The following is a 25,566-nucleotide window of genomic DNA, read 5'->3' on the forward strand; positions in this document are numbered from 1 at the left end:
TCACCTTTGAATAGTCCAACCTGGAGCATGGTTTCAATGGACAAGTGACATGGACTAGGCTATGACAAGTGTTTAAAACTCACCCACCATCTTTGACTAGGCACTCCATGAATACCTAGGTGAGTACCATCAGACACACCCCCAAATAACCCTCCTACATTATGTTTATGACTTCATTATAGCTTTTCCAGATGAAGAAACTTGTCATTTGACGACTGGCACCTTGCTCAGAGAATTGGGCCAGATGTGTTATTGAGTGTCTGTGAAAAAAGCACAGCTTTGTCAAAGGGAGGTAACAAACCTAGGGTAGATACTCAAGGGGGGACAATGCCTGCTGTCTCAGGCCCAGAGAGAGACAATCCTCAGTTTCCCCAAAACACAACAACAAGTTTGTGAGTTCTTGGGTCAGCAGGATCCTGTAGACTCTGGGTGCCAGGATTCATGGAAATTGCTAAGCCTATCTATGAGACCACAAAGGAGCAGGAGAATGACTTGGACTAGACTCCACAGATGGACAGAGCATTCCATTGGCTCAAGGAGGCACTCCTTTAGGCTCCAGCACTTGCCCTACCAGACATTTATAAGCCTTTCCACGTGTATGTGGATGAAAACAAAGGCAAATGTAACGGGGTGCTGACTCAAACTCCAGGCCATTTGAAAAGACCAAAAAGCTGGGCCCAGTAGTGCAAGGATGGCCAACCTGTATGTGCATCGTGCTTGTCATTACTTTGCTGGTTAAGGATGCAGATAAGATTACTATGAGACAGGAATTGATCACAATTACCCCATATGCCATCTAAGGGATTCTCAAACATCCTCCAGATCAATGAACCTCTAATAACTGACTGGTATATTACCAGTCTCTGCTTCTGAACCCACACTGCATCTGATACCACCCTAACCTCACCCTCAATCCTGCCATTTTACTGCTGGAGCCCTACCAGGACATTACACATGTCTGCTCAATAGTGTTGAATCACATACAAAATGTGAGGCCAGACCTGACAGATATCTCCTGGCTGAATGCAGAAGTAGACTACTTCATAGACAGGAGCAGTTACATGCAAGACAGTCAGGTATGTGGGCACTGTGATAGTAACTCTTAAATCTGTAGTATGGCCCCCTGTCCTACCACCCAGGATATCAGCCCAGAGGGTCATAGTAATTGCCCTGACTCCTGCCCTTAAAATAGCCAAAGAAAAAATTGCAAATATCTTCACAGACAGCAGATATACCTTTGTCACAGCTCATGTCCATGGGCTCATCTACAAGGAAAGGGAGCTGCTCATAGCAAAAGGAAAAACCATCAAAAATGAATATGAGATCCTAGCCCTATTACAGGAGATAAGGCTACCCCTCAAGATAGCCATTGTCCATTGCCTGGGTCATCAAAAGAGGGAAGATAAAAGAACAAAAGGAAACAGACTAGCCAATAAAGCTGGGAAAGAGGATGCACTAGATTCCACAAACATGGCCCTGGTGGCTATGGTTCCACCAGGGCTCCCTTTGACCTACTATTACAGCTCAGAAGATAAGGAGGACCTAACCCAACACCAAAGACTCTTTCAAAAAGAAGGATGGCTCCATACAGCTGAGGGCTGAATAATTCTCCCTTCAGAATTTGCTAAACAGCTCACTCATCAGATTCATCAAAATACCCATCTGGGTCTTAGAAAACTTAAGGAGCTGCTGAGGAATGCTAACTACTAAAGTTTCCACCCTTTGTGAATGAGATCATTTCCCACTGTCCTACCTGTAAGGCAGTAAATCCCTTGACAGTAGGACAAAAGACCCTGGGAAACAAGCTACACCAATGGAAACCAGGATTAAACTGGGAAAGAGATTATACTGAACTCACAGTGGGTTTATATGGATACAAGTACCTGTTAGTTCTTGTAAGATACCTCTTCAGGCTGTGTGGAAAACTTCCCCACCAAGAAAGAGACTACAACCATAGTGGCTAAGAAACTGCTAGAGGAAATCATCCCCAGGTATGGACTGCCTTCATTGTTGTGATCTGATAACAGACCTGCCTTCATGTCTTAGGTAACACAATCACTTGTGAAGATTGTGGGGACAGATTGGAAATTTCACTGTGCCTACCATCCCCAGATTTCAGGCCAGGTAGAGAGAATGAATCAGACCTTAAAGGATACCTTAAATAAATTAACCCTAGAACCTGGCAGTGACTGGGTAGCCCTCCTTCCTTATGCCCTGTATAAGGCTAGGAACACCACCTATGCCCTAGGCCTAACTCCCTTTGAGATACTATATGGGAGGCCCTCTTCCCTTCTGCCTAACCTTTAACCAGAGATCTTTGCAGAATTTGACCATCAGAAGTTCCTGGAATCCCTACAAACTCTCCATAAGGTCCAAAAACAGATTTGGCTGGATATATGCCAAATATAAGTCAGCTCCTCCTCCTATGCCTCATTGCTTTGAATCAGGTGATGAAGTCTGGATTAAGAGACACAATCATAAGACTCTCAAGCCATTCTGGAAAGAGCCTCAAACAGTAATCTTGACCATGCCCACAGCCATGAAGGTTGATGGGGTCAGAACCTGGATACATCACTCCCATGTTAAACATGGGAGAGACCACTGAACAGTTGTAACACTGATGGGAGATACCTCCTGATGACTCAACTCCAGAAGGATGGAAAAGTCAGCCCTACCCACTTGGCCCACTAAAGCTAAGACTGTATAAATCTTGATCTTGATTTCTGCTATGGGTTTGGCCCTCACTGGACCTAACCCTCATGAACCATATAACATCACATGGGTGATTACTAACACAGCTACAGGGATGATTGTTAATTCCACATCCTACTCAGCTCCTATTGTAACTTGGTTACCTGATATAACATATGACTTGTGCACATTGGCTGAAGGGAATTGGATTGCCTATGCTGAACTCTAAAATTGCTACCACCCAAGCAGGTGCAACATGGTGCAACATACTCCCTTCTATGTCTGCCTGGTGGGGGGCAGCAGGAGATCCAAGTCTCATAAAACCAAATTGGGGAGTGGAATTGTTCTTTTCCACAAGCTGGGGCTGCAAGTCAACAGAAACAATATCTTGGGACCCCTCAGTTAAGGATAACCTCATTATAGTTAAACGGAGCCCAGGATCAGACTCACTAGGATGGGGATATGGACTGAAGCCCAAACTCTACTTGAACAGTCTCAGTGGACCATGTGCTTTTAGGACCTGTAATCCAATCACTATTAAGTTTACCCCAAAGTGCAAAAACGCCAACAACTGGGGATCAGGAAACACACGGGGACTATGGCTCTATAAACCAAATAGTGATTTGGGGATATTATTTACTACTCAGCTCCTAACTCAAAACATAAAATTTGGTCCTGAAGTACCACTAGGCCACAACCCAGTCCTACCACAAATTAAAATGTCACCACAGGAGCTGGAGGCCATGTCTACTGAAAGGCCCAACCTAAAAATAAGCCTAGGGTGACTTATATCCCATCCAGGAGTCTGGCCCCAAGTCAGGAGCTCCAACTCTGATCCGGACCTTGGGACTTACTCCAGGCCACATCTCAAGTGATAAATAACTCTAGGCCTGAACTCACTGATGACTGCTGGTTCTGCTTAGATGCAAGGCCTCCCTATTACAAGGGAATAGCCATCCTTGGGAATTACACCACCTTCAAGGATAATGGGTCCTGCCACTGGCATCACCTGGGCATTAGGAGGTTAATTTTGGAACTGGTTGAAGGGGATGGACCCTGGTTACAGGGGGACATAAACCTGTTGCCCATACTTATAAACACCTATGCCAAAAAACTCCAAATCAGGAGATACACCTCATCTCTCCAGAAGACTCCTGGTGAGCCTGATCTACTGGGTTGACTGCTTGTGTTCATACTTTACTCTCAACCACACTGATGGATTCTGTGTGCTGACCCAGCTAACTCCTAAGATCCTTTATTATTCAGGTGAAGACATAGAAACTCAACTGTCCTCTCTCTTGACTGGAAGATCAAAATGGGTGGCAGTCACTGCAATCCTAGTCCCCACCCTGCTAGGACTCAGCATTGCTGGGGCCACTAGAGTGGTACCTCAGCCCTAGTTCTCCAAGACAAAAAGTACAAGGCTCTAAGCCTTGTGATAGAAGCTGATATATCCATGTTGGAAAAGTCCATCTCACATTTTGAGACTTCCTTATCTTCACTAGCAGAAGTTACCCTTCAGAACAGGCGTGGATGAGACCTCCTATTCCTCCAACAAGGCAGGCAATGTCTATCCCTAGAGAACAATGCTGTGTTTATTCTAACCATTCTGAAATCATCAAAGACTCAATGTCTCTAATATGGAAAAGATTATAAGATAGAGAAAACGAAAGACAAAATTCTGAAAACTGGTATGAATCCTTTTTTAATTGGTCCTCTTGGCTCATTACCCTCCTTTTAGTGGTGGTTCCTTATGCTGTTGCTACTTGCCCTCAACTATGGGCCCTATATCTTTAACAATTTCATAAGGTTTGTCAAAGAATGTGTATCTACCATTCAGCTTATGGTACTAAAGTCCCAATATCAACCCCTAGACACCTCTCAAGGATTTGAGTTGGAACCTATCTCAAGGGGAGAATGAGAGGATCAAATTTGCTCCAGTTTACAGCTAAGCCTAAGTTTCAGTTTCCCAGAGAGGCAGGCAAGAAAAAACACAAAAAAAGGGTTGTTAATCAACAGCAAACCTGACAATGGGCCGGGGAAGACTGCCACTCAGGGACCTGAGTGATGTCCTACCTCAGGACTATAACCAAAAAAAAAAAAAAAAAGTACTTGCCTGAGATAGGGCTGAATCAGTTCCTACAAAGTCACAAAAACATGTCTAAACATTTCCAAGGATAGTAAAATCTAGGCCACAACCAATCAAAGGTGTACAAATGTAACTGCTGCTTAATTAGCCAATCACATTAGAAGATGACCTAATCCTCCTAAAATTCCCCTAGCTGTGCTTAAAAGGGGACCACATGCTCCTCTCAGGGTCAACAGTTTCTATGAATGGTTGACCCCCACATGCTGGCTGATTCTGCAGAATAAACACTCTTTGTTTTTGCATAGTATTTGAGTCCAGGGTCTTTCTTCAGTGATTCTTGGACCCTTACACCAGCAAGTGCACCACTATATTACTTTTAAATTCAACCTTGATCAAACTCTCTGATATGGGTAGCAGAATGCAGCCAGCCTTTATGCTAGTAGCCCAGTTCCAGCAAAGTTTTCCATGGTCTCTCTTTCCCCTTTGAAAGTTCATAAGCAAAGCCTGCAAATAGAATTTTCTCTTCACTTAGCATTTATAAACTGCCACAGGAACAGCCCATAACATATTGCTTACCAAACTGTGAGACTTCTTCACTCCAATGTACCAAATCTTTACACATTTCTCCAGAATGCCAGTTCCACAACAGCAAGACCCACATGGTCAGATTCACCACATCACACTCCACTTCTCTGGTACCAATTTCTGCTGTAGTCAGGTTCAATTGCTGAAATAAGCATCCAACCATACACAGTTTATGAGAGGAACAGGTTTATTTGAAGCTTACAGATTCAGAGGAAGTTCCATCAATGGTACAAAAACCTAGCTGCCTTTCAATTTCCAAGCAGAGAAAGCTCCAAGAGCCAGCCAACACCAAAAGCAGCAAGCAAAATCAAATAGAGCTCAGACTGCTCTATCCACACATATGGGCTGGAATTCAGATTTATCTTCAAACAAACCTTAGTGCTGGACTCTAAAATTCACCCCCCATAACCTGCTCCCTTATGGTGGGAGTCTGCCTGCTAGAGACTGAAGTTTCATACTCAGTATTAATAAAACATTCTAGTCAATAGGGCCATACATTTACAGTTTCATGCTATCAGAGGCAGGTATTTGAATGATGCAGCCACAAGTCATGGAATCTGCTTGACTTCCAGAAGGCATAAAACCAAGGAACGATTTTTGTCCTTGGAGCTTTGAGAAGTAGCATATTCATGTTAATACTTAGATATCAATTTTATACCCCAAACTCAATTCTTAAAAGTAAACTATATTTTTTTTGGAGGGAAGGCATGGGACATGGTCTCACTAAAGTCTTGGAATTCATCCTGACGACCAAGCTGGCCTTAAACTCATGGTGCTCCTCCTGCATCAGCCTTCTGAATACTAGGATTAAAGGTGTGAGCCACCACACATGGATTAAGCAGGTTTTAATACTTACATATATGGCAGCCTCAAACCAATGCACCAAGAATATGATTTGGCAAAGAAAAAAAAAACATTTAATTCACAATAGCATCACAGCAGATAAACACTTGGAAATATGTTTATTAAAATGCAATATTTCTTCATGAAAATACTACCAAAATCACTATTAGGAGAAATAAATATAAACTAAGAGATGCTTCATGTTTCCTGTTTGAAGGATTAAATATGGTTGAGAAGTCTCTTACTTTAAAATGATCTATCCATTTAATACAGCCCCAATAAAAATTTAGTATTTAAAAAAATATTTATTTATTTGCAAACAGAGAGAGAAGAGAGACAAAGAGAATGGGCATGCCAGTGCTCCAGCTTCTGCAAACAAATTCCAGATGCATGAGCCTCTTTGGTTTTATCTGGGTACTAGGGAATTGAACACATGTTCATAAGCTTTTCAGGCAAATGCCTTGACTGCTATACTATCTCTTCAGCCCCAAATTAATTTTTTGTGAAAAAAAAATTGACAATCTATTTCTAAATTTTTTTGGAGAAAATAAAATGATTAGTGGCTATGTAAATAACTTATACAGACTGAGAACATGACACTGGGTAAAGAATAAGGTGGATCATAAAAGAAGGTACCTGTCATAGAAACACACATGAACACACATGAAGACACAACTACATAGACTTATGCACCCCCCCACACACACATATGAGCACACAAATACATAAGCATGCACACACACACACACACACACACACACACTTATACAAAATAAATTAAAAATGCAAACACCACACAAATTAAAATTTTTGCAATATAAATTTTGGCAACACAAAATTTTTGTCATAGAAATGGACAAACAGTACCATCCCCAGTCTTTTCCAGTTGGAATATAAAATAGTTCAAGTTTCATGATATTCAATATATACCTACTCCATCTACAATGCCTAAAATGTATTAAAGCATATATCTATAAAGAAAGATATGTGAGAGTCAGTTAATGGATGCTCTGCAAAAATAGTGCTAAACTGGAAACAATGTGAATACCCACCAGTAGAGAAATGGATGAACAGTGATGAAGTATGAAAAACAGACAAGCTGTGGCATCTCAGAGGACCAGTGCTTCAAGAACATGTTTAGAGTGTGTCCTGTATCACTTTATCTAAGTGAAATTCCAGAACAGGCACTGGTCAATACACATAGACCATAGTGAGAAATGGATGTTGCCTACTGTAAGTGCCTGAGAATTGCTGAAGAAAGACCCTGGACTCAAATAGTAGATAAAAGCAAAGAACATTTATTCTGCAGAATCAGTCAGCATGTGGGAGTCAACCATTCATACAAAATGTTGAGGACTGGAGAGATGGCTTAGTGATTAAGTGCTTGCCCATGAAGCCTAAGGACCCCGGTTCAAGGCTCGACTCCCCAGAACCCACGCTAGCCAGATGCACAAGGGGGCACACGCATCTGGAGTTCATTTGCAGGGGCTGGAAGCCCTGGAGTGCCCATTCTCTCTCTGTCTTTTTTCTTTCTCTGTCCCCCTCTCTCTCTGCTTGCAAATAAATTAATTAAAAATAAATGTTGACCCAAAGAGAAGCATGCATTCCCCTTTTAAGCACAGCTAGGGGAATTTTAGGAGAGTTAGGTCATCTAATGTGATTGGCTAAGCAAGCAGCAGCCACATTTGTACACCTTTGATTGGCTGTGGCCCAGATTTTACCATCCTTGGACATGTTTAGACATGTTTTAGAAACTTTGCAGGAACTGTCTCAGCCATGGAGCCCACTATTTGGGCAAGTCCTTTTTTTGGTCATAGTCCAGACGTATTGCAGGAACTGTCTCAGGCCCCTAGGTGGCTACCTTCCCTGACCACATGTCAGGGTCACTGTTAATTATTAGCTCTTTGTCCGTGGTTTTTTACCAGAAGTCTTGCCTGCCTCTTTGGGAAACTGAAACTTAGGCCTAGCTGGAAACAGGAGCAAATTTGATCCCCTCACCTACAAATGTATTTGAGAATAATTATGTGCATGGATGTAGATGTTTAACAGGACTGAGGTTGTAATTATGTGGATATGTACAGCTTAAACAGCTGTATGTGACTCCACATATACAGGCACACAGATACAAATATGCACATTAGTTTGTTAGGTGGGTTCCTAACAGCACATCTTAGGTTCCATTTCTATTTCTTCTCTTAGCTATATTTTTATGGAAGTTAAAATAAATTGAAATTCAAATCCATTTCAAAATGTGTCACATCAGTGGGTCTTTTCCTTGTTCCTAGACTAATTGAAGTTTCATTGCATTCCTTACCCTTTTGGACTCACTGATCACTAATTATTCCCCAAATTTCATGCATTTCAACTGAATGACATTGCTTTTGTGTTATTCACTTAGATCCACTGCATAGAGTGCCTCATAAGACACCCTATAATGTTCAGATCATCACATAACCATGTAAGTAAAGGGCCTGTTGAATCCCACCTGTGCTTGGCTATAGCTGCCATGCTATTTCAGTTATCAGTAATTTCAGCTAGCTCACAGTCATTTCTTTTCTCTAGATCACTTATAAAGATGAAAATCAGCAGCAGTCCAAGTACTGACTTCAGCAGGAAGTCAGCTAAGTCTGCTTTCAATGGGTTTGTCTACTAAAGCAAATGAAGAGAAGGAACATGTTTACCCTAGCAACTGTAGGTAGAAGAGGATTGGTTCAAGAGGCATCAAAGTGGTATATGTCCAGAGTCCATAGCAACAAACGCTTCTTCTATTGGAACTAGGTTAACATCAAACTACATAGAGGAAGTAATTATTAAACCAGAACACCTATAAATAGCTGGAACATTGTGGCCACCTTGTGGGTAGGTTTTTTAAAAAAAATATTATTAAATATGTAGAGTGTCAGGCTGCTAGAGACAAAAGAGGTTGGCAGAGTTTAGTAAGATATGAAGATGCTTTTAAGGATCCCGCAGAGCAGGTCAGTGAGAAGCCAAGCTGTTCTGGCACTCGGTTTGTTTGTCTTACAACCAAGCACAGAGATCTTCAATGCCTTACTACTTTGAGGAAGCCAAAAGAAACTGTTTTAACACACCAGACCTTTGGTGAGGTAAAGCAATATACATGACTTATCTTGTGATTTTGGAGATTAGAGGGTAAAATGGGTCTCAGCTGATTAAAATGAAGACATTGGTTGGACTTTGCAAGATTCTAGTGAACAGCTCATTATTTCATCTTCTCAGGTCCTCATTCTTTGGCCTATGGCCCTCTTCTATCTTGAAAACAAGTAATGATATGCCCAATCTTTCTCATGTTATTTTGACACTCTTCTGCTGTTCTTCATATTTAAAGGCCAGAGTGATGACCCATACAGTTAATAAAACTTCTCCTTAACAACCTACTTATGTCTTTTTCCAAGCAACCTGATGAAACATGTTCATATATTTCATGGATTAAAACATACATATGCTTCAGAAACAATTACTCTTGTTAGTGTAGACATAAACTCTAAGATTCTAGCCATTACTTAAAAAAACAACTGATTTTAGTAATGTCATTCTGACATAGAAAACTGACTGTATTACACCTTTTCAAAAGCACAAATAATTTCTTATTTTTGTTAATGTATTACCTCACAATATGAGGATCTTTATCATTTGGATTCAACATTTTTTTAAATTTAATTTATTAGTTTTCTTTTCAGTAAATACAGGCAGTTTGGTACCATTATTTAGGCTCATCTGTGATCTACAACCTCCCATTAGAACCTCCTTGTTAATGAAAATGGGTCATGCATTGTGGAGTTAGCCCCCAGTTATTGGTATGATAAATGTCTCTGCAAATCATGACCCAACATGTGACTCTGACATTCTTTCTGCCCCCTCTTCTGGAAGAATTCCCTGAGCCATGTTGGGTTCATTTATGGTCTGCTTCAGTGCTGAGGTGTTGGGGGCCTCTGAGGCTCTGGCTCTCTGATTTGGTAGGAGTTGATTTTTCTCTGCGTTGGTCTCCTTCCCTTTGTGCTGGTATCCGGTTCACAGGAAAACATCACCCTTCCTTATTTCGCCAGTTGTCCTTAGTTTCAGTTGGGCCCCTTTTGAGGTATGTTGGGGCAGCTCTCTTCTTAGGATCTGCATCTATCTGGAAAAGAGAAGCAGATTCTCCAATGGAGAATAAGTTAGCACCCAGAAAATTGAGATAACACTTGCTTTTTTCATAGACAGTATGGTAGGTTTAGGCCCTCTTATACCCCGTGATTGATGGTAGCTTGATATTGTAGAGTGGGCTTGTGTTTGGGTATGGTTCTGGCTTGTTTCCCAGCTCCAGCTATGGGTCTAGTACCACTGAGAGGATCAGTTAGCCAAATCAAGAGCAATTGATTCCTCACCATGGCTGTGTGCCACTATTGCACTTGTGTGGGCATCACATCAGGTTATTTGTTGCTAATTAGGTTAAACAATGTGTTGCTTGGACAGATCTTGGTCATTTCACCCAGTCACCTATGTAGCGCCTTCTGGCACTAGACACGCTGACTGTCTGGGGACTGACTCTCTCCTGGCTTCCAGTCATATCATTTCATTTTATGCGTCAGCTGCGTATGGAGTCTTCAGCAATAGGGTCTTACAGCTGGCCTTTGGTGGGTCATCAAGTACTCTGAGAGAATTCTGTCATAGTTTTGGGAAACCTTGTAGGTTTCTCTGATCAAAAGCTCATTGTGGATGGTAGGCCCAAGCTGGAAGTGGGGGTTACAGGTCAGTGTCCACTAAGAAATTGAGGAAAAACATAACTAATATACAAGAGTTAGAGAGGAGAGAGATAGAGGGGAGAAGGGGAGAGGGAGGGAGGGAAGATGTAGGAGATTTAGGTCAGTCTTGATCCTACCCTCTCCAGTGTCTTGTGGTTCAGGTGTTTCCTGTAAGGATCTAGTGAAGGTTCAGCCATTTTGTCTGTCTTTTAGGAAGTAGAATTTTATGGTACCATTGCCATTTGGGTCTGGATTACTGTTTTCCACCCTTTGATTCCCTCCCCACCTTCCCATCCATCTTATTGTCCAGTCCATGAGGTGTTTGCTGGGTATGCAAGGCATCTTGGGCAGATTTGGGTTAGGTATTGCAGATCAGTGAGACTATGTGTCGATTTTTTTTCTATGATTGGGTAAGTTTACTGAGAATGATCTGTTCCAGGTTCAAACATTTTTCCTCAAATTTCCTTATGGCATTTTTTCTTACTCCTGTATAGAATTCCATTGTGTAGATATACCACATCTTTGTTATCAATTCTTCTAATGATGGACATCTGGGTTGATTCCAGCTTTTAGCTATGACGAATTGAGCTGCTACAAACATGGTTGAGCAAATCTTTCTGACTTTTGGTTTGAAGGTTTTAGGGTAGATGCCCAGTAATGGTATAACTGGGTCTGTTGGTATTTCTATAGTCAGCTTTACAGGAGTCTCCATATTGCTTTCCAAAGTGGTTGTACCATCCTGCATTCCCACCAACAGGGAATGAGTGTCCCTGCTTCTCCACATCCTCGCCAGCATTTTTCATTTGACCTTTTGATGTTGGCTATCCTTATTGGGGTAAGGTGGAATCTCATAGTTGTTTTAATTTGCATTTCTCTGATGATTAGGGATGATGAACATTTTCTTAGGTGTGTGTTTGCCATTTGTATCTCTTCCTCTGTGAATTGCCTGTTTAACTCTGTGCCCCATTTTGTGAGTGGGGTATTTGTCTTCTTATTGTTTAGACTTTTGAGTTCTTTGTAAATTCTAGAGATAAGGCCTCTATCAGTTGGATAACCTGCAAATATTTTCTCCCACTCTGTGGGTATTCTATTGGCTTTGTTTATTATATGCTTATCTGTAAAGAAACTCTTCAGCTTCATATGATCCCAATGGTTGAGTGACTGTTTAAGAACTTGAGCCACTGGGGTTTTATTCAGGAAGTCTTTTCCCATTCCTATATCATGGAAAGTACTTCCTAAATTTTCTTCCAGTAGTTTTCGAGTTTCTGGTCTTATGTTGAAGTCTTTGATCCATTTGGATTTGAGTGTTGTGCATGGTGAAATGTGTGGATCAAGTTTTAGTTTCCTGCATGTGGTTATCCAGTTTGTCCAGCACCATTTGTTGAAGATGCTATCTTTTTTCCAGTCTATATTGTTTGGGCCTTTGTCGAATATCAAGTAGCTATAGTTGCTTGGCCCAAAATCCGGGTCCTCAAGTCTATTCCATTGGTCTATACTCCTGTTTTTATGCCAGTACCATGCTGTTTTTATTACTATGGCTTTGTAGTATAACTTTATATCGGGTATGGTGATGCCACCAGAGGTATTTCTTTTGCTGAGGATATGTTTGGATATGCGAGGCCTTCTGCCTTTCCATATGAAATTTGAGATCATTTTTTCTATGTCTGTGAAGAACATTGTAGGGATTTTAATTGGAATTGCGTTAAATCTATATATTGCCTTTGGTAGGATTGTCATCTTCACAATGTTAATTCTGCCTATCCAGGAGCATGGGAGGTCTTTCCATCGTTTCAAGTCCTCCTCAATTTCTTTTTTGAGAGTTTTTATATTTTCGTTGTAAAGATCTTTTACTTCCTTGGTTAACGTTATTCCAAGGTATTTTATTTTATCTTTTGCTATTGAAAATGGGACTATGTCCTTTATTTCTTTTTCTGTGTCTTTGTCATTTGCATACAGAAATGCTTCCGATTTTGTGCGTTGATTTTGTATCCTGCTACTTTGCTATAGGAGTTAATCACTTTCAGGAGTTTTGGGATGGAGTCTCTCGGGTCTCTTACATATACAATCATGTCATCAGCGAATAGAGCTAACTTAACTTCTTCCTTTCCAAATTGTATCCCTTTTATTTCCTTCTCCTGTCTTATTGCTTGAGCTAGGACTTCCAATAGTATATTGAAAAGCAGAGGTGAGAGAGGACATCCCTGTCTTGTTCCTGATCTCAATGGGAATTCCTCCAGTCTCTCTCCATTAAGTATTATTTGGGCCTTTGGTGCTTTATATATTGCCTTTATTATGGTAAGATGTGAACCGGCCATGCTGATTCTCTCCAATGTTTTCATCATGAAGTGATGTTGTATCTTGTCAAAGGCCTTTTCTGCATCTATCGAAATGATCATGTGGTTTTTATGTTTAAGCTTGTTTATGTGGTGCATTACATTGAGAGAGTTTCATATGTTGAACCACCATCGTGTTCCTGGGATAAATCCTACTTGGTCAAGGTGGATAATGCTTTTGATGTGTTGTTGGATTCGGTGTGCAAGTATTTTGTTGAGGATCTTTGCGTCTATGTTCATTAGGGAAATAGGCTGATAGTTTTCTTTTCTTGTGGGATCTCTGCCTGGTTTTGGGATTAGGGTGATACTAGCTTCATAGAAGGAGTTGGGTAGCTTTCCCTGTTCTTCAATTATGTGGCACAGTTTTAGGAAGATTGGTTTGAGTTCTTCCATGAAGGTTTGATAAAATTCGGCTGGGAATCCATCTGGTCCTGGACTCTTCTTTTTTGGGAGGTTTTTAATTACTATTTAAATCTCCATGAGTGTGATGGGTTCATTGATCTGCTCTGAGTTTAGCTTTGGTAGATGATATGAATCCAGGAATTTATCCATCTCCTCCACATTTTCCAGTTTTGTGCAGTAGCAATTTTTGAAATAAGTCCTGATGATACTGCCAATTTCACTGATGTCTGTTGTGATCTCCCATTTTTCATTTTGAATTTTGTTAATTTGGAGTCTCTCCTTTTTTTGATTAATCAAATTGGCCAGAGGTTTGTCAATCTTGTTTATTTTTTCAAAGAACCAGCTCTTTGTTTTGTCAATTGCCTTAATTGTTTCCTTGGTTTCCAATTCATTAATTTCTACTCTGATTTTAATTATTTCTTTCCTTCTGGAGCTCTTTGGGTTGGATTTTTCTTGTTTTTCCAATGCCTTTAGGTGGATGGTTAGGCTATAGATTTGGGATCTGTCTGTCTTTTTTATGAAGGCATTGAGTGCTAAGAATTTTCCCCTGAGGACTGCCTTCATTGTGTTCCATAAGTTTTGGTATGATGTGTTCTCTTTGTCATTCAATTTCAGGAATTTTGCAATTTCATTTTTTACTTCATCCACTATCCATTTATTGTTTAAGAGTGTGCTATTCAGTTTCCAGTTGCCGTTGGGGTTCTTGGTGGTTTTTTTGTTGTTGATTTCTAGGAATATAGCGTTATGATCTGATATCATGCAGGGAATTATGCCGATTTTCCTAAATATGTGGAGGCTATCTTTGTGACCCAGTATATGGTCTATTTTAGAGAATGTTCCATGGGCTGCTGAGAAGAATGTGTAGTCTGTGGATTTGGGATGGAAAGTTCTGTATATGTCCGTTAGGTCTAAGTGCTCTATGGTTTTGTTGAGCTCTCTTACTTCCCTGTTGAGCTTCTGTTTGGATTGTCTGTCTATTACTGATAATGGTGTGATAAATTCCCCAGCTATGATGGTGTTGGTGGTTATTTCTTTTTTATTGTCAAGTAGGTTTTGTTTTATGAACTGTTGTGCCCTTGTGTTTGGTGCATACAGATTTATGATTGTCATATCCTCTTGATGGATTGTTCCCTTTATAAGTAGGAAGTAGCCTTCTTTGTCTTTTTTGATTGTTTTTGGTTTGAAGTCAACTTTATCTGGTATTAATATAGCTACATCCTGCTTGTTTCTTATTCGCATTTGCCTGGAATTGTGTTTTCAACCCTTTCACCCTGAGGAGGTTTCTGTCTTTAGTGGTAAGGTGGGTTTCTTGAAGGCAGCAGATTGAGGGGTCTAATTTTTTGATCCAGCCTGTTAGCCTGTGTCTCTTGATGGGTGAATTAAGGCCATTAATGTTTAGAATGATGACTGTGAGATTTGATTTGATCCCTGTCATGTTGTGGTGGTAGATGTGTGTTGGCATTTCCATGGAATTTAATTTTTTTTTTTCTATTTACTCTGTGTTTGGTTGCTGTGATCTGCTTCTTGTAGGCATTTGTGTTTGGTTATTTGTTTCTTCTCTGTGGAGAATTTCCTGGAGTACTTTCTTTAGGTTTGGTTTTGTGTTCATATAATTGTAAAGCTGAGCTTTGTCATGGAAAGTTTTCCTTTCACCATCTATTATAAGGGAGACTTTTGCAGGGTAGAGTAGTTTGGGTTGGAAGCCATAGTTTCTTAGAATTTGGAGAGTATCATTCCAGGGCCTTCCAGCTTTCAGGGTTTCCATTGAGAAGTCTGAAGTAATTCTGATGGGGTTTCCTTTGAAAGTGGTGTGCTGGTTTTCCCTAGCTGCTTTTAGGATTTTTTCCTTGGTGTCAATGTTTAGAGTCTTAATGATAATATGCCTTGGGGAGTTTCTCCTTTGGTGTAGTCGGTTAGGAGTTCTGTTTGCTTCTTGAATCTTGATGGGCCTTTCTTTTCAGAGACGGGGGAAGTTTTCTTCAATTATTGTGTTAAATAAGTTCTCCATGCCTTTGGTCTGAAATTCTTCTCCTTCTGTATTCCAATGATTCTGATATTAGGACGTTTAAGTGTATCCCACAATTCTCTCATGTTCTTTTCACAGGACGGGTGGGCGGATGGGGGGGCGCGGGGTGCGACAGGGTGTATGTAGAGAGTGGGGTTTGTGGTGGGGGTGTCGCAGGGTGCACCAGGGCACCGGGCAACCAGGGTGGGGCATGCGGGAGGCGGCAGGGTTCAGGGGGCGTGGGTGGGGTGCCCTGGAGGGGCAGGGGCATGGGGCACTCTGGTCCATTGGGGGGCGAGGGGCGCACCATGGGTGTGGGGGGATGCACGCGCAGCAGGGCGCGGGGCACTCGGGAGGTGCAGGGTGGCGCGGGGATTCATGGGGGAGGATGGGGCGCGCAGGGGGCGCAGGGCAGTGTGCGGGAGGCGCGGGATGCATGGGACGCCGCTATTCATGGGGGGCTAGGCGCACGGGGCGCTTGGGGGGCGCGGGGTTAGCGGTGTGCGCAGGGGGAGGGGTTGCTGGCCACACCGGGGTGCGGGACGCCACGGGACGCCACGGGGTGCTCTGGTCCCGCATGGGGAGCGGGGCGTGTAGGGTGGGTGTCGCGGGGGTCACGTGGGTGCCGCGGGGTTTGGAGGGGGCGGAGCACGCTGAGGCACGCGGGGTGCCAGACGTGTGGGGGGGTGGGTTGCTGGAGGGGGCGCGAGGCATGTGGGGGTGGGGCGCGTGGGTCATGGGTCATGCTGGGGTGGCGCGGGCTGAGTGGGGCACAGCTGGGCATGCAGGGGCGCGCTCGGGACGTGCGGTGGTGTGCAGGCCTCATGCAGCAAGGGGACATGGGGTGCGTGGGGTGGGGGTGCGGGAGGCGCCGTGGGGCGCATGGGGCTCAGGGCTCGCTGGATGCACTGTGGTGCGTGGGGTTGGGGGTGAGGGGCGCGGGGGGGGGGGTGGCTCGCAGGGGGCCAGCTAGGAGCGCAGGCCGTGCGGGGGGGCGGGGTGCTCGAGTGGGCGCGGGGGGCGCAGAACTCTGCAGGATGCCTCAGGGTGCTCTGGAAGCACGCGGGGGGCGGGGCGCGTGGGGGGGCTCGAGTGCGGGGGTGGGGCTTGGGGGTCTCGGGGCGCTCGGGGGGCGCGGGGGCACGGAACACGCCTGGGCGCCCAAGGCGCGTGACGCCGTGGGGTGCTTGGGGTGCACCTGCTGCGTGTGGGTAGGGAGCGTGGGTCGCGTGGGTGGGGAGGGTGGTGCGCGTGGGTGGGGGCTCGAGGCACGTGGGGGTGGGGCACAGGGTTCTCGAGGAGCACGGGGGGCGCGGTGGCACGGGTCAGGCCTGGGCGCCCAAGGCGCGGGACACCGCGGGGCGCTTGGGCGTGCCTGCTGCATGTGGATATGGAGCGTGGGGCGCAGGGGGGGATGTAGGGGGAGGGCGGTTGGTTCTTGTGGCTCACTTGGGTGGGGCGCGGGGGTCTTGGGCACCCAGGGTTGCGGGGGCGCAGGGCACGACTGGGCTCCCGGGCGCGGTACGCCACGGGGCACTTGTTGCGTGCCTACCTCGTGTGAATAAGGAGTGTGGGGCGTGCAGGGGGGGGGAGGTGCGCAGGGGGTGGGGCGCGGGGGTCTGGGGCGCGTGGGGGGCTTGGGCCGCGGGATGCTGCGGTTTGCTCGGGCCGCGCCTTCCGCGTGTGGATTGGGAGCATTGGATGCACTGGGGGGGAGGGGCGGGGGGTGCACAGGCGTGGGGCCCGGGGATTGTGGGGCGCCGGGGTCTTGGGGCTTGGTGCGCGCAGGCCTGCCGGGGTGCCGGGGATCCGGGCTGAGCCGATTTGGCAGTTCGCAGCGGGTCGCAGCTGGCAGGGTGGCGGGGCATGGGTCGCGGAGGTGTGTGCTTCCCTCTTTTACTCAATCTGTGCCCTCCATCTTGCAAAAATTTCCTAATTTCCCTTGAATACTTGCCTTTTTTCCCCCTGTTGTCTGTAGTGCAGCTATGCGGTCGCCATCTTGACTGGAACTCAACATATTTTTGCTCTTAACCATTAAATACTCCTTTTTCCCCACCATGTTATGTACAGCCAAACTAATATGTACACACATACACACTAATTTTCACTAAAATCCCTGACTTACATAAATGTATATAATCTAATCAATATTTCTGTAATATTTTCTGTTCTTTATCTAGAAATAACATAGCACTTGGGAGGCAGAGGTAGGAGGATGGCCATGAGTTGAAGGCCACCCTGAGACTATTGAGAATTCCCGGTTATTCTGGGATAGAATCAGACCCTGCCTCAAAAAATTTATTTATTTACAAGAGCAAAGACAAAGAAAAATGAGGCAGGGGATGCTGGGGCATGTAGCCACTTCAAAGTCCAGGTGCATGCGCCATGCTATGCATCTGGCTTTATGTGGGGACTGCAGAATCTAAGTTGTGTTGTTAGGTTTTCCAGGCAATTGGCTTAACTCCTGAGCCATCTTCCCAGGTCCTGCATTCTTATTTTAATGATGAAATTCAAGTACCATTTTTTATGATGAAGTCATTTGGTGCTGGGAGGGAGAATAGTATGTTTTCTCCCTCTGCTCCCTTAAAATTGTGTGCATCTTCTTAAACAGTGAACTTTTCATACATTTGGTTTTTATTATGCACATAGTCTTCAATTAAAGTCTGGAGTGGGGTTGTTTCAACGTCAGGGTTATATCTTTCTGGATGCTATATTTAATAAAATGTTGGAATATTAGATATATTAATAAAACCTAAGTGAAGAAACAAATCAAAGATAGTTATATACACTATGGATATAAACCATTTTCATAGATTAATATTCCATTTATACATTTTTGTAATTTTTGATATTTTATTTAAGCAATATATACTTATAATTTTGATAATGCTTTATAACAGAGATTAAAGTTGAATAATATTAACAAAAGCAGTCTATAGACATAATGAGAGTTCCTTGGCTTCTTTCCCCCTTCCCACCCAGGCTAGGCAGGAGGAGGGAGCTCCTCTTAGCTTTCATACTTTTTCTTCTCTCCTGTTTTCACCTACCCTTAACTCACTCTCACTTACTCTTCTCTGAGTCTATATGTTTCAGTTCTTTGATAAACTTGGACAAGGATCTGATGCTTGGGTTCACAAGCCTTGGTGTCTCCTAGATCATTATGGAGCTGGCTTCCTTCCCTTAGTCCCAATCCCACAACATTATGCCAGGTACATTCCACCGTTGGGATTCTGCCATATACAAGGATGGTGACTGACTTGTTCACCATGGTCATAGCCTTAGCTTGGTTTTAATTGTTCCTCACTTTTTTTTATTTGAAATGGATAAATGTGTTTCTAAAGTTTTGAATACTGTTGTAGTGTTGTGGGAAGATTTTCACATGAGAAGTTAGAGATTGCCTGCCTAGAAGTAAGGCAACACATACAGTTAGCATGGAAAGCATATCCTGATTTTCAGTTTAACTCTGATGTGACCATGAAGTTGCGACCAAAAATTAGGGAAGATAGAAATTGTTAGCAAAATGCCGGCTATTTTCTGCTGGTGACCACAGAGAGATGGCATGGTTTCTGGGTTGGCTTCTGTAGAAACTGTGTGCCAGGATTCTTTTTGTTCACACATGTTATGGACATTATCCTTTGATATTCATATCAACTCTCTCACTTTCAATGAAGGGTAACACAGAGATATTTGCTGCTCTGTCATCTTCATGGTCACATCTTTTCCAGGAATTCTGAGTATTTTGTCGATACAGCATTCTAGACATCATGTGAAAAGAAAGCAGTTATTAGTTGAATGTAAGACTCTGGGGCTGGAGAGATGGCTTAGTGGTTAAGCGCTTGCCTATGAAGCCTAAGGACCTGGGTTTGAGGCTCGTTTCTCCAGGTCCCACGTTAGCCAGATGCACAAGGGGGCACACGCGTCTGGAGTTTGCAGTGGCTGGAAGCCCTGGCACACCCATTCTCTCTCTCTCCCTCTATCTGTCTTTCTCTCTGTGTCTGTCACTCTCAAATGAATAAATTTAAAAAGAGAACAAAAAATATTTTAAAAAAATTATAAAGACTCTGGATAGAGTTCACTGGGCCAGTACTATGACCACTATGAAGGAAATATTTGAATAGAGAATAATTGTTGAGCTGAAGAGATGATTTAGTGGTTAAGGTGTTTGCCTGCAAAGCCAAAGGACCAAGGTGTGACTCCTCAGGACCCACTTAAGCCAGATGCACGGTGTGTCACATGTATCTGGAGTTCATTTGCAGTGGCTACAGACCTTGGCATGCCCATTCTCTCCCCGCCCTTTTCCTCATTCTCTCTCTCAAATACATAAATAAATAAGATATTAAAAAGATATCTCAGGGCTGGAGAGATGGCTTAGCAGTTAAGCGCTTGCCTGTGTAGCCTAAGGACTCTGGTTTGAGGCTCAATTTCCCAGGACCCACTTTAGCCATATGCACAAGGGGGTACATGCATCTGGAGTTAGTTTTCAGTAGCTGGAAACCCTATCATGCCCATTCTTGCTCTTTTTCTCTATTTGTCACTCTCAAATAAATAAATAAAAATAAAATAAAAAGACATCTCACAACAAGAAAAATCATTACAATGTCTCCAACAATAAAGAACACTAACTGCCCAAGTAGAAAAAGACAACAAATCCCATAGGCCTGAAGCATAGGTACTAAGAGACTAACAACTTTTACTGCATGCATTGTCTGTTTTATCTTGCCTGTTTCATGATCTCTAAGGCAATAAGAAACATTTGAATTTAAAAGATGACTGTTTAGGGCTGGACAGATTGCTCAGTGGTTAAGGCATTTGCCTATAGAGGCTATCAACCCACTATCAACCCAGGTTTGATTTCCATGTACCTATGTAAAGCCAGATGCACAAAGTTGCACATGCACCTGGAATTCATTTGTGGTGGCTGAAAGCCCTAGTGCACCCATTCTTCTGCCATGTCTTTTCTGTCTCCCACTGCTTGCAAATAAATAAAACTATTTTTTTTTTTAAAGATGGATAGTCAGACAAAATAGGAAAAACCTTGGGCTGAAGGAATGGTTTAGTGGTTAAGGCATTTGCCTGCAAAGCCAAAGGACCCAAGTTTGATTACCCAGGACCCACATAGCCAGATGCACAAGGTGGTATATGCATCTGGAGTTTGTTTGTTTGCAGTGGCTGGAGGCCCTGTTGTGAACTCTCTCTCTCTCTCTCCCTCTCCCTCTCAAATGAATAAATAAATAAATAAAACTTTAAAAACTAGGAAAAACTTACAGGGAAATGATTGTCTCATACTACTGGTGCTAAGAACTTCAGACTGATAATTTTTTTCCATATATGATGGAGCTAGTATTAGTAACTTCGCCCAGATTTAGTAGAGTATTCCTTGTAGTTTTGCACTTCTGTACATAATACTAGTGGGAACAAAAAAGTACATTGTCAGAATGATCAAAGGTGATATTGTTTTTGAGTTTTCATCTGTGTCAGAATTTCCAAGATTAAATGATTTATAAAACCTGGATATTTGTGTAGTGGCACATATTGGAGCATGAATGAAAAATTAGCATGGGATAAACATGATGCAAATATCCTGATCTCAGAAGAAATTGTAATTACTTAGGGCCCAATCCAAACACTGGATATGTATAGTTCTCCACACAAGACCAGAATCATGGCCCAGTTTTAGCTGGGCTAGTATGTAACCTTGTACCAGTGTCTTGCAGATGGCATGCACTTCTCCATTGCTCCCTGAAGTATTTGTTCAATTATATTTAGAATTGCTGAGAAAGCAATTAATATGTTGCAAGGATTGGTTCTTTTTTTCTGGAAGAGACAGTATTGAGTTGATTTGTTTAATGTCATTTGTCTGTGGGAGTAGGTAGAAATTCATTGAAGGAGTCCAAAAATTGCCCAGAAGGTTTTATTTTCATCATGGTATCTTGTTTATGGATAGCACATTGAGTAGTCAGTGATAATGAAGTGAAGGTAGTAAACACTGTTTAAAACAGCCTTAAAATAGAATGAAACAGGGTTTTTCCAGATTGGCAATTGTAGTCAGGAGGAAAAAGGAGGAAGTCTGTCATTATGACTACATGACAACCTTAGATACACAGAGAATGGAAAGAATGATAAGAACCAACTAAACCAAGATGAAATGGCTAGGGATGAATGCTCATTGAACATGATGGACAGAAGCTGTCCAGTCTTTCAGACCATTCAGCTTGCTGTGAAGGTTTTGGGTCAACAGTCTACTTCCTAAGAATAGTTCTAGAGGATGTGTGACTTGGATGCATGTCTTCTTGTATTCGAATTGGTGTGCAATTGCATACATTCTAAAGTGATTCTTATGATGTGAAATGCAAGGATTGGTTCTCTCAAATTTCATCACTGTATTGATTATTCACAGTATGTGATACAGTCCAAATTTATGGTATTCAAGAGCACTTTTTCCTTTATATCTCTTCCTAGAGATGGGTAGTTTGGTTGACAATCATGAAGTACCCATTTAGGAAGATGTGGGAAGCAAATTTAACTTGTTCAGTGTGTATGACAATTCATGAGTACCTTGCAATATTTTGCTATACTTGCATGGAGTTGGGCCATTTTTTTCAGATAAATTCCCTAAAAGCAGAGACTTTTCTATTACCTGTTTATAGGTAGATACTTAATATGTTTCTATTACAGTGAACTATATAATCAGTAGGGACCAGTAAGAGTATCTTTGGCCCAGAAAATTCAAGGGTTTTGAAAACTTTGCTATCTTTAATTTAAAGAATCCATTGGTACTTCCACAACTTATAGAGGCTAAGAAGGGTTAAAAAAAAGTTTAGTTTGTAAGTAAGTGATAATTCATTGTATGTTTGTGTGGGAAGGATCTAGAATTGTGTAATAGTCTTTAATCTGTCAGAAAAAGGGCATTTTTATGCTTTGGATTAAGTTATCCCTAAATAATGGGCTCTCCTGACAAAATTAAAATTTATATTTTTAATCTTCTTTTTACTTTTCTGCTAAGGCTGGAAATAAATGAGTACAGTGCATTATGAACATCTACTTGTTTTAGAAGAAAGATCATATGCATATTATGTCATAAGATATTTCTCAAAGGGAGATTTGAAGATGTTAAGCCTTGATTTGGGGCTCGGAGGGCAGTAAATAAGACAGCATTATATTGAACCCTTAGAACATGTCTGTTTAAGTATGTTGTTGACCTCCAAAGGAGAAAATTAAAACATATTGATTGTTCTGAGCAAGGGAAACACTGAAAAGGAATATCTGAGACCTGCTATAATGAGACAAGTAAATTCAGGCAGAATTAATGATTGAGCTAGTTCAAAGGAAAGGATAACTATCTATTAAAAAGCTTTTTATTGAAAACCTACACACATATGTAAAATGTCCCTTGATCATAACCTGCTCCTATTTCCATATCTTGTCCTTTATAATATCTCCAATGTACTCCTTCTTACCTTTTATATTTTGATGTCATTTTTTTGCCAACTCCATCCTCTATGAGAACATGTTAATAAACCGGATATTATGCAGGTCTTTTGCAGGTAATGATAGCCATTGTGAGGTTATGAATGCAGGTCTCACTTTGCATCTGGAATATAGCATTTCAAAGAACTCTTCCCCATTCTTTGATTCTTAAATTCTTTCTGCTATCTCTTCCAAATAGCCCTAAAGCCATGAAGGATATGACAGAGATGTCTTGTTTATTGTTGAACACTCCACTATCACTTGTTCTCAACACTTGGACAAGTTTGAGTCTCCCTAGTAGTCACTGCCATCTGGAAAGAGAGATTTCTTTAACCAAAAGTGAGAGTAGCATTAATATATACTCACAACCATAAGTACTTAAAGAGTAATTTGTTAGGCATAATGTATTTATTGATTTGGCCAAACAACTTTAGTAGCTTCCCTACTAGGTCTTATGACTGTAGTGTTTTCATTAGGTTTTCAGTGACGGACATGAATTTCCTCCATGGATTGTGCCTCAAATCAAATTAGAGAACAGTTGACTACCCACATACCACACATGTCACTATTTTACTAGTGGATATATCTCAGCTGGATAGCCAGTTGTGTAGAGTGCATAGTCCACTGCTGTTTAATAAGCCTGTTGGTGATTTTTCTCCCCCAGCAAAATCATAATGCTTTAGATTATTAATATAGGCAAGGAAACAGCTTCCTGCTCAGTGACAGCTTGATTTCTCTGTATCCAGATGAAATATGAACTGCCTAGAGTAACAGTCTTAACATTTAGTTCTAATGAGTAACCAAGAGCACTGGCAAGAACTTGTTTTGTTTTAGGAGCTTTGGGACTTCCCTGATCAACAACACACTGTGAGCTATCTCAATCCTGGCACTGGGATTTTTCTGTAACCATCTACGTTTTCTGGAAGCATTGTAGGAGACAGAAATTGGGTAGGCTGCTTAGGGGTGACAAAACCTCAAAGTGAATAGCCTTCTTCTGTCTAAGTACAGGAGTTGTCCTTGGGCCCTAAGAAAACATAGGCAATTACACTTTACTACAGGTCAGAAATACCAGAAGGATCTGGCCCTTCCTTATCACTTATCACTGCCCCTTCCTAGAGAATTCCAACATTCCTGACCCCAGACTCCTGGCACCAGGAAGAAAACTAGGTAAACCAAGCACACATCCATGGAGCTCATAAAAAAAAAAAAAATCTGTAACTGGGTCTTCCTCATGTAGCCACTCCCCATAAAAACTCAGAACTGAGTTTCAAGAGGCTTCTCAGACCTCTTCTTGCCTCTCTGGACAAGAGCTCCACCTTGCTTCTTTCTTGTATGTTCTAGGCTTAAGCCCCCTTCTCCTTCCTAAAATGATAAACTATAATAAAATCTTTCTGAACTTTAATCTTGGTCTGTTTATTACATTCTTCAAATTTATAGGACAAGAATCTGGTAATGCTCCAAATTATAGGTATGTTGGCACATAAGGAACCCCAAATTCCTGTATTAGCATCATTATGCACTCCTACAGGATAGGATATCACAGGACATAAATTTGTGTTTTTGTTTTTTCCTATTACTTTGATTGCTGTGGTGGTTTGATTCAGGTGTTCCCCAAAAATTAGATGTTCTGAATGCTAGGTTCTCAGCTGATAAAACTATGGGGACTTTTAAAATTGGACCGAATGCATTGTATTTTATATCATGTATGGTTATTCGTTTATGGGGGCCAGGGGCAGAATGTACTGGTTTGATTCAGGTGTTCCCCATACACCTATGTATTCTGAATGCTAGGTTCCCAGCTGATGGAGATTTTGGAAATTAACACCTCCTTGGGGAAGTGTACTGTGGGGGGAGGGCTTATGGGTGTTATAGCCCGCTCCCCCCTTGCTAGTGTTTGGCACACTCCCCTGTTCTATTGTCCACCTGATGTTGGCCAGGGGGTGATGTCCACCCTCTGCTCATGCCATCGTTTTTTCTGCCATCATGGAGCTTCCCCCTCGAGCCTGTAAGCCAAAATAAACCCTTTGTTTCTCAAAACTTCTCTCGGTTGGGTGATTTCTATGAGTGATGTAAACCTGACTCTAATAATTGCCTTAGAATATACATGTGAGAATGTGCTGTACACGTCTTGCTATGCCTAGCTTATTTCACTTAGAACCATGTCATTTGGGTTCAACTGTGTTTTGTGAAAATAAGAAAATCCTTTATTAAAATTGAATATGATTCAATTGTACATATATACACTTTTGCATCCATTCATCTGTTCATGGATGTCTAACAAGTCCATATCTTGGCTATGGTGTAATGCAGTGATGAATGTGGAAGTCCAGATATCTTTCCCACATACAATTTTAATGCTTTGAAGTACATATCTAGAAATGTAATGTCTGGATACTACAGAAATTTTATTTT

Source organism: Jaculus jaculus, chromosome 4 (genome assembly GCF_020740685.1).
Source record: "Jaculus jaculus isolate mJacJac1 chromosome 4, mJacJac1.mat.Y.cur, whole genome shotgun sequence".
NCBI classification, from domain to species: Eukaryota; Metazoa; Chordata; class Mammalia; order Rodentia; family Dipodidae; genus Jaculus; species Jaculus jaculus.